The sequence below is a fragment of the Jaculus jaculus genome, chromosome X, assembly GCF_020740685.1.
Source record: "Jaculus jaculus isolate mJacJac1 chromosome X, mJacJac1.mat.Y.cur, whole genome shotgun sequence".
NCBI classification, from domain to species: domain Eukaryota; kingdom Metazoa; phylum Chordata; class Mammalia; order Rodentia; family Dipodidae; genus Jaculus; species Jaculus jaculus.
Window position 1 is genome coordinate 130082798 of NC_059125.1, and position 11035 is coordinate 130093832.

The following is an 11035-nucleotide window of genomic DNA, read 5'->3' on the forward strand; positions in this document are numbered from 1 at the left end:
CACAATGGACCCTGAGCCTTGGAAGGTATGATTGAGATATTTCAGTGCTGAGCACTCCTCTGTCAGTTCTTCTCAGCACCATGGTGCCTCCTGAGTCATCCCAAAGTCACTGCCATCTGAAAAGAGAAGCTTCTATAGCCAAAAGTGAGAGTAGCATTAATATATGGGTATGAACATTAAGAGAAGTACTTACTGGGCAGTTTGGTGAGCATAGCATATACATTTAGCCAGACAGCAGCAGACGTTACACCCCTAGGGTTCCTGATTACTTCTGTTGTAGGTTTTCAGTACCAGGGATGTATTCCCTTCCATGGAGCGGGCCTCCAGTCAAATTAGAGGGCGGTTGGTTTCCCCCATAATGGACGTGCCATTATTGCACCCGTTGGCTCATTTGGCCTGGCTGGCCAAATAGAAGGCTTGCAGTGTCCACTGTTGGGTATCTTCATTGGTGATTTCTCTTTCTCCCACTGAACTGCGTGCCGCATGGCTTCTCCCAGCTTTCTGTCAGCTGGTCTACATGGAGGAGGTTATCAGCTCAGTTCCAGCAGGGTTTTGCAATGACCTTGCAGCCCAAGTATGTGGAGTCTTCAGCAATAGGGCCTTACCATGGAAGAGATTGAGTAAGAAAAGGTGGAGGGAGGGGTAATCAAAATCTAATAGGATATAAATGAGTCATATGAAAAAATACTGTTTTGGACAATGGAACACACAAGAGCCATAGATTATTACTAGAAAATTTTCAGTGCCAGGGATGGGACACTTTCCAGTGAGTTGTTGGCCAGGGAGATCTCTGATGCCCCAAAACATTACAGGCCATTGTCGAGGCCCTTGGTTTCCCACCAGAAAATATCATTTTAAAATGAGCAAAGTAATTAGACATTATACACACAAATAGACCCAAGACATATGAAAAGATGTTCAACATCTCTGATGATTAGGGAAATGCAAACCACTATGACAATGGGATGATCAGCTCACACCTGTTGCGATGGTCATTATCAAAATAGCAAAAGACACCAAATGCTGGCAAGGATATGGAGAAATGGCAAGCCTGGCAAACTATAGTGGGAAAGGAAAATGGTGCAGCTGCTATCAAAAACAGTATGGAGGCTCCCCAAGCAATTAAAAATAGCACACTAGGGCTGGAGAGATGGCTTAGCGGTTAAGCACTTGCCTGTGAAGCCTAAGGAGCCTGGTTCAAGGCTCGTTTCCCCAGGACCCACGTTAGCCAGATGCACAAGGGGGCGCACGTGTCTGGAGTTCATTTGCAGCGGCTGGAGGCCCTGGCACGCCCATTTTTTTTTTCTCTCTCTCTGTCTGCCTCTTTCTCTCTCTGTCTGTTGCTCTCAAATAAATAAATAAAAATGAGCCAGAAAAATTAAAATAAAAAATAATAGCACACCAAGCCAGGCATAGTGGTGCATGCCTTTAATCCCAGCACTCGGGAGGCAGAGTTAGGAGGATTGCCATGAGTTTGAGGCCACCTTGAGACTATATAGTGAATTCCAGGTCAGCCTGAGCTAGAGTGAGACCCTACATCGAAAAACCAACAACAAAAATACTGCATGAGCCAGAAATATCACTTCTGGCTATGTGCCTCAAAGCTCTATATGAATAAAAATGTGGTATATACATACAATGGAATATTATTTAGCTTTAAAACAGAAAGAACTCTTGACATATGGTAAGAACATAAATGAACCTAGGAGACATTATGCTAAGAAAAAGAAAACAATCCCAAAAAGACAAATAATATTTAATTCCACTTAGATAAGAGATCTGAAATTGTCAAAACCACGGAGAGCAGAACTATAGCTGCCCAGGGCTGGTGAGGCGAACTGATACTTAGTGGACATTCAGTTCTAATTCTGCAAGATGAAATTTTCCTGAAAATAAGTTGCACAACAGGGAGACTATGCTTAACACTATTGGACTGTATCCTTAGAAGGGTTCAGATGAGAAATATTAAAACTCAAATCAAAACAAAAAGATATGTATAGATCTGGAGATAATTAACACAGGAAAGTCAAAGCAGGGGTTGGGACTATAGCCAGTGAGGAGAGTGCTTGCCTAACACACAAATGCCCATTAGCACCATGCCTGTAATCTCAGCACTTGGGAAGTAGAGAAAGGAAGATCAGAAGCTCAAGGTCATTCTTGGCTATATTGTGAGTTCCAGGCCAGCATGGAACACATGAGAGAGAGTGAGAGAGAGAGAGAGAGAGAGAGAGAGAGAGAGAGAGAGAGAGAGAGAGAGAGAGAAGGAGGAGGAGGAGGAGGAGGAGGAGGAAGAAGAAAAGGGAGGGAGGGAGAAAGGAAGGAAGGAGGACAAGAAGGAGGTGGAGGATGGGGAGAAGGATGGAGTGAGAGAAAAGAAAGCGACAGAAGAAGAGAGAAAGGACAAAAGAAAGGAAGGGAAGAAAAGTCAAAGATTTTTTTTTTCTTAAACAATGAAACTGTTTTCAGATATTACTTACGTCAATGAAATCATTGTTAAAAACTGCAGAAAACAGTCCCTGGAGGCGTGAACAGGCTAGTCGTACCAGAGCAACAGTCCTGGGGAAGGGGTGCCCTGAGTCTTCTGGGTCACCAGATAAGGACTCATGGAAGAATGGCCACTGGGTGGCAGACTCCAAAGCCAAGGACATGCACGTCTGGGAGAAAGCAAGCGTAGGCTCTGGAGACTAAGCCCTTAAAAATCTTCCTTTTTCTTTCCAGGGACTCAGCTGCAATATATTCGAAACACACTTAGCTCAAACAATAGCATGAAATATGAGGGGTAAGAAGTCTCTTAAAGACGCCTTTGAAGGCACTTGATAAAATAACTAGACAGAATGTCAAGAAATACTAAAGCCCCGGCAGCTTACTATATGCATACACAAAGTGATCTAACCCAGAGGTGGGGCTTTGCCAGACCCCACAAGCTGCTTCCAAGGTTATTTCCATACAGTCATCAGATTCTGCCTAACACGACGTCTGTGTAGAACTCCTTGGACAATCTGCCCGGGGAGTAAGAATGACTTTTCATTGTCACTTTTTAATGTCAGCAGAGACGTCTGCAATACTCAAGGTGGCGCGGGGGGGGGGGGGGGAAGAGACATTGGTTCTCCTTAGTTCTTCCAGTCGTTTGGGTTTACCCTATTCATTTGTTCTACAAACTGTTTATTCAGAGCTAGAGCAGAAGAAGTTTGAACTGAATGCTCGTCTAAAATTCCAGTGCGTGGGGATTTTTATATAGTATGTATGTATTTATTTATTTATTCATGAGAGAGAAACAGAGAATAGGCATGCCAGGGCCTCTAGCCACTACATACAAACTTCAGACACATGTGCCCCCTTGTGCATCTGGCTTACGTGGGTCCTGGGGAATCGAACCTGGGTCCTTAGGCTTCACAGGCAAATGCTGCAACCACTAAGCCATTTCATGAGTGGGTTTTAAAAACCATTTTATTTTTATTTATTTGACACATATAGAGAGAAAAAGAGACCGGTGGGGGTGTCAGAGAGTGGGGGTGCCAGGGCCTCCAGCCACTGCAAATGAACACCAGATGCATTCAGCACCTTATGTAACTAACTGGCTTAAGTGGGTCCTGGGGAATCAAACCTGGGTCCTTTGGCTTTGCAGGCAGATGCCTTAACTGCTACATCATCTCTTCAGCTCACATGGATGGTATTTCAGTCACCACACTGGTCCAGCATTCAATCAAGAGATTTTTTTTTCTAAGTCAACACTTAGTTAATCCCCTAAATAAAAGAGCACTTGGCTTTTACTTTTTGCTTTGTATGTGTAGTATGTGTGCTATAGGTGAGATACGTATGTGTAGAATGAATGCACGCATGTGCACACCAGCTGAGCATGTGTGAGGAGGCCAGAGAAGAGCATCCAGGGTCCTCCTCTACCACTTTTTTGCTTTATTTCCTTGGAAAGAAGGAAGTGTCTCGAGCTGCCTATTTATTTTGTTTGTTTGTTTTTCAAGGTAGGGTCTTGCTCTAGTTCAGGCTGACCTGGAATTCACTATGGAGTCTCAGGGTGGCCTCGAACTCATGGTGATCCTCCTACCTCTGCCTCCCAAGTGTGGGGATTAAAGGCGTGCGCCACCATGCCCAGCTTCGAGCTGCCTTTTACTGGGCAGACTGGCTGCTCAGAGAGACCCAGCAATTCTTGAGTCTCCGCCCCTGCCACTGACGGGGCTGGGGTTACAGAGGCACGTGGCCACTCCCAGCATTGGATGTGGCTGCTGGGATATGAAACACGCACTGGCACACGCCCAACCTCTCAGGCCCTCATGCTTGCATTTTACCATTTAGGTAAACTAACAAGACCAATTTGTGGTCCAGAGATCCTACTGAGTTGAATGAACAGATGAGAACAGCGAAGTCCCAAAGCCTGCTATCCCTAAGGAAATGCTATGCAGCTACACCCACTCGTGGGAACCCTCTGAGCTCCTTGCTGCCTCCAACCTTTCTGGGATTGGCAAGGGAATGCCAGATCCCTGGCTATAGCTCATGGTTCTCTCCTAGAACAAATCATTCAAGGGGTCTGAAATCAGGGCCAGAAGCTCCCACCTTAGCGTGGGGATCTGCCAATCCAGGCCTACCAGTTTTGTTTAGGAAGTGGGTTGTTTTTATGTGTTTGTATTGTGAGCGTTCATGCCCATGTGGGTGCATGATCGTGTACTTTCATGTAGAGGCCAGAGGACAATGTTGGGTGTCAGAGACAGCATCTGTCATTGACCTGAGACTTACCAAGTAGGCCAGATTCACTTGCTAGTGAGCGCTGGGGGCCTGCCTGTCTCCATCTCCCCAGTGCGGGCAATCTAAGCGCACCACCATGTCTGGCTTTTTATATGGGTTCTGGGATTGATGTCAGCTCCACATGCTTAGGCGAGCATTTTACGGTCTGAACCATGTCCTCAGCCCCCAGGGAGTGTTGCCACATTGCAGTGAGAAGCATGATCTTTGAAGCCCTCCATCTAGGGTCTTGGAAAACAGTTCTGCTGCTCTCCAATTAGACGACCTCGGACAAGCCACTTACCGTCTCTGTTCCTCGTTTTTCTCATTTATGCAATAGGCTCATGTAGGTGCAAGGCTTAGGTTAATTTCAAATCGTTCACAGTGTATTAGCATTATCAATTCTTCCTTCCGCTGGGTCTGCATAGCACCTTTGGTCACAGCAAGGGGACAAAATAACCAATACAGTGACCAAAGACCTCACAGAAGCAACTTAAGGAAGGAGGAGCTTCCTTCGGGACATGGTTTGGGGGGATACATTCCATCATAGCAGGGAAGACATGTGGGTGGATGCATGAGGCAGCTGGTCACATTGCATTATCAGGAAGCAGAGAGATGAGTGCTAATGCTGACATTTAGCTCACTTTCTCCTTTCTCCAACTCACTCTAGTTCCAGGCTGGCCTCCAACTCACAATGATCCTCCTACCTCTGCCTCCTGAGTGTTGGGATTAAAGGCGTACACCACCATGCCCAGTTTCCCATTTTTATTTAACCTGGGACTCCAGCCCATGGCATGGTGCCATTCACATTCAGAATGAGTCTTTTCTCTTCAGTTACACCTTTTTGGAAGCTCCTTCAAAGACATAAGCAGGGGTGTGCCTCCTAGGTGATTTCAAATCTACTCAGTTGATAAGACCAACCACCACAGATACCCATTTCTCTGTGAGGCAATTGAGAAATGGGTGGTTTAAAGAAACCTATGTATAGAGCCAGGCATGGTGGCACACGCCTTTAATCCCAGCACTCAGGAGGTGGAGTCAGGAGGATTGTCATGAGTCCAAGGCCAGCCTGGGACTACATAATGAATTCCAGGTCAGCCTAGGCAAGAGTGAAACTCTACCCCGAACAACAAAAAAACAAAAAAAAAAAAAAGAAAAGAAAAGAAAGAAAGAAAGAAAAAGAGAGAGAGAAAAAGAAAAGAAAGAAAGAAACCTATGTATGGTAAAGTGAATGATGTTTCCCCTGAAGCTTCTCCCATCTGAATTCACAGAACCTTTACATATTACATGGCAGAAGGGCTTTGCAGATCAGATTAGTTTGAGGATTATTACTTGGATAGTTCTCCACACAGGCTGCCATAGTAGCCATTCAAGGAAGAGATGGGAGGATCACAGTCATAGCCAGAGGCATGATGAATGAAGCAGGTCAGAGAGAGAGAGAAAGAGAGAGAGAGAGAGGCAGGGAGAGAGGGAGAGAGAGAGAATTTGGAGATGCTGCTCGATTGTGTTTGAAGGCAAAGGAAGAGAGAGAGAGAGAGAGAATTTGGAGACGCTGCTCGGCTGTGTTTGAAGGCAAAGGAAGGAACCATCTACTAAGGCTAGAAAAGGACAGGAAACAGATCGAGAAGGATCCCTGCCTTACCTACACTTTCATTTCAGTACATTTTTATTACATTTAAGTACTTTCAAACTTTGTAATTCCATCTGGGTTGTGGCCAGCCACCAGCTTTCTGGTCATTTGCTTGAAAAAAAACAATAAGAAACTCATAAAATAGGTATTAGTAAGGAGTGGGAAAGAATGTCATTTAGTAGACCTTGTTTATATATGGTTTAAAAAATAACAGATCAGCCTGGAGAGATTGCTTAGTGGTTAAGGCATTTGCCTACAAAGCCAAAGGACCTCCATTTGATTCCCCGGGGCCCATGTAAGCCAGATGCACAAAGTGACACCTATGTCTGGAGTTTTCAGTGGCTAGAGGCCCTGGCATGCCCATTTTCTCTCTCTGTCTCTCTCTCTTTCTGTCTCTTTCTCTCTCTCTCTCAAATAAATAAATTAAAATTAAAAACATTTTAAAAATAACAGATCAGGGCTGGAGAGATGGCTTAGCGGTTAAGCGCTTGCTTGTGAAGCCTAAGGACCCTGGTTGGAAGCTCGATTCCCCAGGACCCACATTAGTCAGATGTACAAGGGGGCGCAGGCGTCTGGAGTTGGTTTGCAGTGGCTGGAGGCCCTGGCACACCTATTCTCTCTCCCTCCCTCTCCCTCTCCCTCTCTCTCTCCCTCTCTCCCTCTTTCTCTTTCTGTCATTCTCAAATAAATAAATAAAAATGATTTAAAAAATAGGTCTGGAGAGATGCCATAGTGCTTAAGCACTTGCCTGTGAAGCCTAAGGACCCAAGTTCGAGGCTCAGTTCCTCAGGACCCACGTTAGCCAGATGCACAAGGGGGCACATGCGTCTGGAGTTCATTTGCAGTGGCTGGAGGCCCTGGCGCGCCCATTCTCTCTGCCTCTCTCTCTCTCTCTCGCTCTCGCTCTCGCTCTCGCTCTCTCACTCTCTCTCCCTCTCTCCCTCTTTCCCTCTTTCTCTCTCTGACACTCTCAAATAAATAAATAAAAATGCTTTAAAAATAGGGCTAGGGAGATGGCTTAGTGGTTACGTGCTTGCCTGTGAAGTCTAAGGACCCCGGTTCAAGGCTCGACTCCCCAGGGCCCACGTTAGCCAGATGCACAAGGGGACGCATGCATCTGGAGTTCGTTTGCAGTGGCTGGAGGCCCTGGTGTGCCCATTCTCTCTCTATCTGCCTCTTTCTCTCTCTGTCTCTCACTCTCAAATAAATAAAAATGAGCAAAAAAAAAATTAAAAAAAAATAACAGATCGTCTTCATGATTATACTTCTCCAAACAGGAATCCCATGGGTAGAGTTTTGACACACATGAGGTACTCGCTAGGGACTGTCTGATGTGTCTTGTTCAGTCTGGATGAAGGTGTCTTCTCCATTTCACAAGCTCACGCTCCTCCTCAAAAGCGTTCAACAATTCCCCATCAGGACAAAAAAGACACCGCTCAGCATTCCATTCAAACAGCTGCCCCGAATTGCTTCTCTCAACACTCCCCATGCCTTATGCTCCGTTTGCACCAGGCTTTACTTTACCTGATCCTTTTTTTTTTTTAAGGGTAAAAATGTAACATTTTCTTTCAAAATGGTTATCAACTGGACACATGCTGGGTTATCCCAATCCAATTTGATCTTATTTGGTTACATGCCTCCCAACAACACCCAGCCTCCCTGCATCACCAGAAAAAGATCTCCTGATGTGAATGAAAATGAGTAAGAGTAATGCAATTTGTAAAATCAAAATACTGATATCTAAACCTGTTCATTTAAAAATCGTTTCCCTGTAGCTCATACCACAATGGGCTTATCTGTAGAAGAATAGTCATTTGGGGGGAGAGCCCAATGATTTTTTTTTTCTTGTGGTGGTGATGGTTCTTGTTATTGTTTCCCAGCAGATTTGACATCAGATTCCACATTGAGATAGGGTGGGAATTTGTCAAGTTCAAGTCATCCCAGCAGCACCACGGGCTTCGCTTTGTTGTTAATGAGTTGGCATCCTCCCTTTGAGACAGGCCGAAATGAACTTGGATCAGACCCTGCGTCCTGAAACAATGCACCCTACCTTTGTTGAAGCCCGAAGAGCTTTTCTGCATGGAGGAGACCAGTGTGTCTTAACAAATGGCATTCCATTCATTTTCTTCGCCGAGGCTCCAGTCTCAGCGGGATGCCACTGCATTCTTGGCAGTCCGGCTCCTCAACTCTGGCAGAGGGTCAGCCTGGGGCCACTGGGGTCAAGGAACCTCCACAGGCTGCTGAGCCTCTGAGGAAGAAAAGCAAAGCCCTGCTGCAGCTCTTCCTGCTTCACTGCCCATGGCTTGTGTGTGTGCAACTGCCCCTTTAGGAGGCTCCTGGCCAGACGGGTCTGCAGCACAAGGGATGGTCCTGGTTGTCCTGCGGGCACATGAAGGCAGCAAACAGGGGCAGTCCTATGAGTTCATACAGTTAGGAGAGGGCACCCTAAGCAAAGGCCCGGAAGGGCTCCCTTTCCTTGGAAGGTTCTTCCAAGCAACCCATTCCTGGACCTGCTTGGAAGTATATCTTGGCCACGTCAGCCTCCAGAGGAAGGCTATTGTCCAAATCGTGTTTGAACTGGGGGAGAGTTATGGTGGGCAACTTTCAGTTTCTTCCTTATGAACCCCGTGTTTTCTCACTCACAGTTAGAATACAACATTCAGGTCCTCACGTTCACAAAGCCCACCATTAAAGACTTCTTGCCATTGCCACAGGATGGCTAAATAAAATTCCCCAGCACTTAAGAGACAGAGGGAGGAGGATCAGTCACAAAAGAGGCTATGTCCCGGGCTGGAGAGATGGCTTAGCGGTTAAGCGCTTGCCTGTGAAGCCTAAGGACCCCGGTTTGAGGCTCGATTCCCTAGGACCCACGTTAGCCAGATGCACAAGGGGGCGCACGCGTCTGGAGTTCGTTTACAGTGGCTGGAGGCCCTGGCGCGCCCATTCTCTCTCTCTCTCTCCCTCTCTCTCCCTCTCTGTCTATTGCTGTCAAATAAATAAACAAAGAATTAAAAAAAAAAAAAGAGGCTATGTCCCAAAAGTTTGGTAGAAGAAACTTCAGGCGGGTCATGACGTTACTTCCCCACTTGTCAGCTGGTCCACTGAGGATAGCCTCTTGGCCGCAAGAGGCTATTGACCTTTGGAAGTGTAAGACATAGGGGCTGGAAAGATGGTTCAGCATTTAAAGGCACTTGCTTGCAAAGCCTGCTGGCTTGGGTTCAAATCCAAAACCACTCAGGGAAACCAGATACAAAAAGTGCAGTATGAAGGCTGGAGAGATGGCTTAGCGGTTAAGCGCTTGCCTGTGAAGCCTAGGGACCCTGGTTTGAGGCTCAATTCCCCAGGACCCACGTTAGCCAGATGCACAAGGGGGTGTCACTGCCAGCCACTGCAAAAGAACTCCAGACACGTGCGCCCCCTTGTGCATCTGGCTAACGTGGGTCCTGGGGAGTCGAGCCTCAAACCTGGATCCTTAGGCTTCACAGGCAAGCGCTTAACCACTAAGCCATCTCTCCAGCCCTTTTTTCCCTTTTTTTTTTTTTTTTTAAAAATGTGGCTACTAGACAATTTAATTTCCACATGTGGAATGCATTGTATTTCTGTTAGCACTAGGTTGCACAACCAGCTCAGAGCTTCTTAAATTTCCCCCCTGAAATATCACTGAAAGCTTAATCCAAGGACCCCAGGAGAGAAGTGGAGAACTGGCTCAGAGCATAAGCTGAAGTGGCCTGCATAAGAATGGGGCTTCTTTGAAATTCCACGAGTTCGGGGTTAAACTGCACAAGGGCCTGCTTAACCATAACAATTACAGGTCAAAAAAAAAAAAAAAAAAAAAACAAAGAAAAAAGCAGTTTTCTTCCTGAACCCTCTCTAGCCAATGTCTTTAAGGGAGAAGATATGAGCATTTCTCCCATGGTTGCAAAACTGTCAGCTAAGCCTATTGGGGTCCTTGGGATCTGTGGACCCCAGTTTGGGAAGCACAAGCAGTGAAGTCTAAAATAATGTTGGGAGTGGTTGCACACACCTTTAATCTCAGCAGTCGGGAGGTAGACGTAGGAGGATGGCTGTGAGTTCGAGGCCACACTGAGACCACATAGTGAATTCCAGGTCAGCCTTGGCCACAGCGAGACCTGACCTCAAAAAGCCAGCAACAAGAAGAACTAAAATGGTCACTCCTGCTTACAGTTTCGACAGGAGGTTCATGGGTTCCTAACTTTTACTCTGAGGGGCTCACCTTTGCTCCCTATTACTCCGTACAGTTCCTAAGGCCCTGGGAGTGAAGTGGGCCAAGCAAAAAAAGGCCCGAGAGATGCCATTGCTTTCTTTTTTAGCCCTCAAGAGCTACGCATGCAGGCGTCCCCATAAATTTTTGCCCTGTTGAAGGGTTCAGTAAGCAGAACTGGTGGCCAGCCTCCCTTCCACAGCCAGGCCACCTCCTGTCGCTGTGGCAAGGGGCTTTCAAAATGGTCCCTGCTTTGAAAATTAACTAGCGAAGAAAGCTGCCACATCCTTGGGGGAGGACGGATGGGGTGACAGCCAAATGAGACAGAAGCAAGTGAGGGAAGAATTGGATTAGGAACTGTGATGGTTAAGGTGTTGTCAACTTGATCTGTTTAGTAATCCACAGAAAGCCCTTTTGGGTGGGTCTCGGAGGTTGCTTCTAGGAAGGATCGA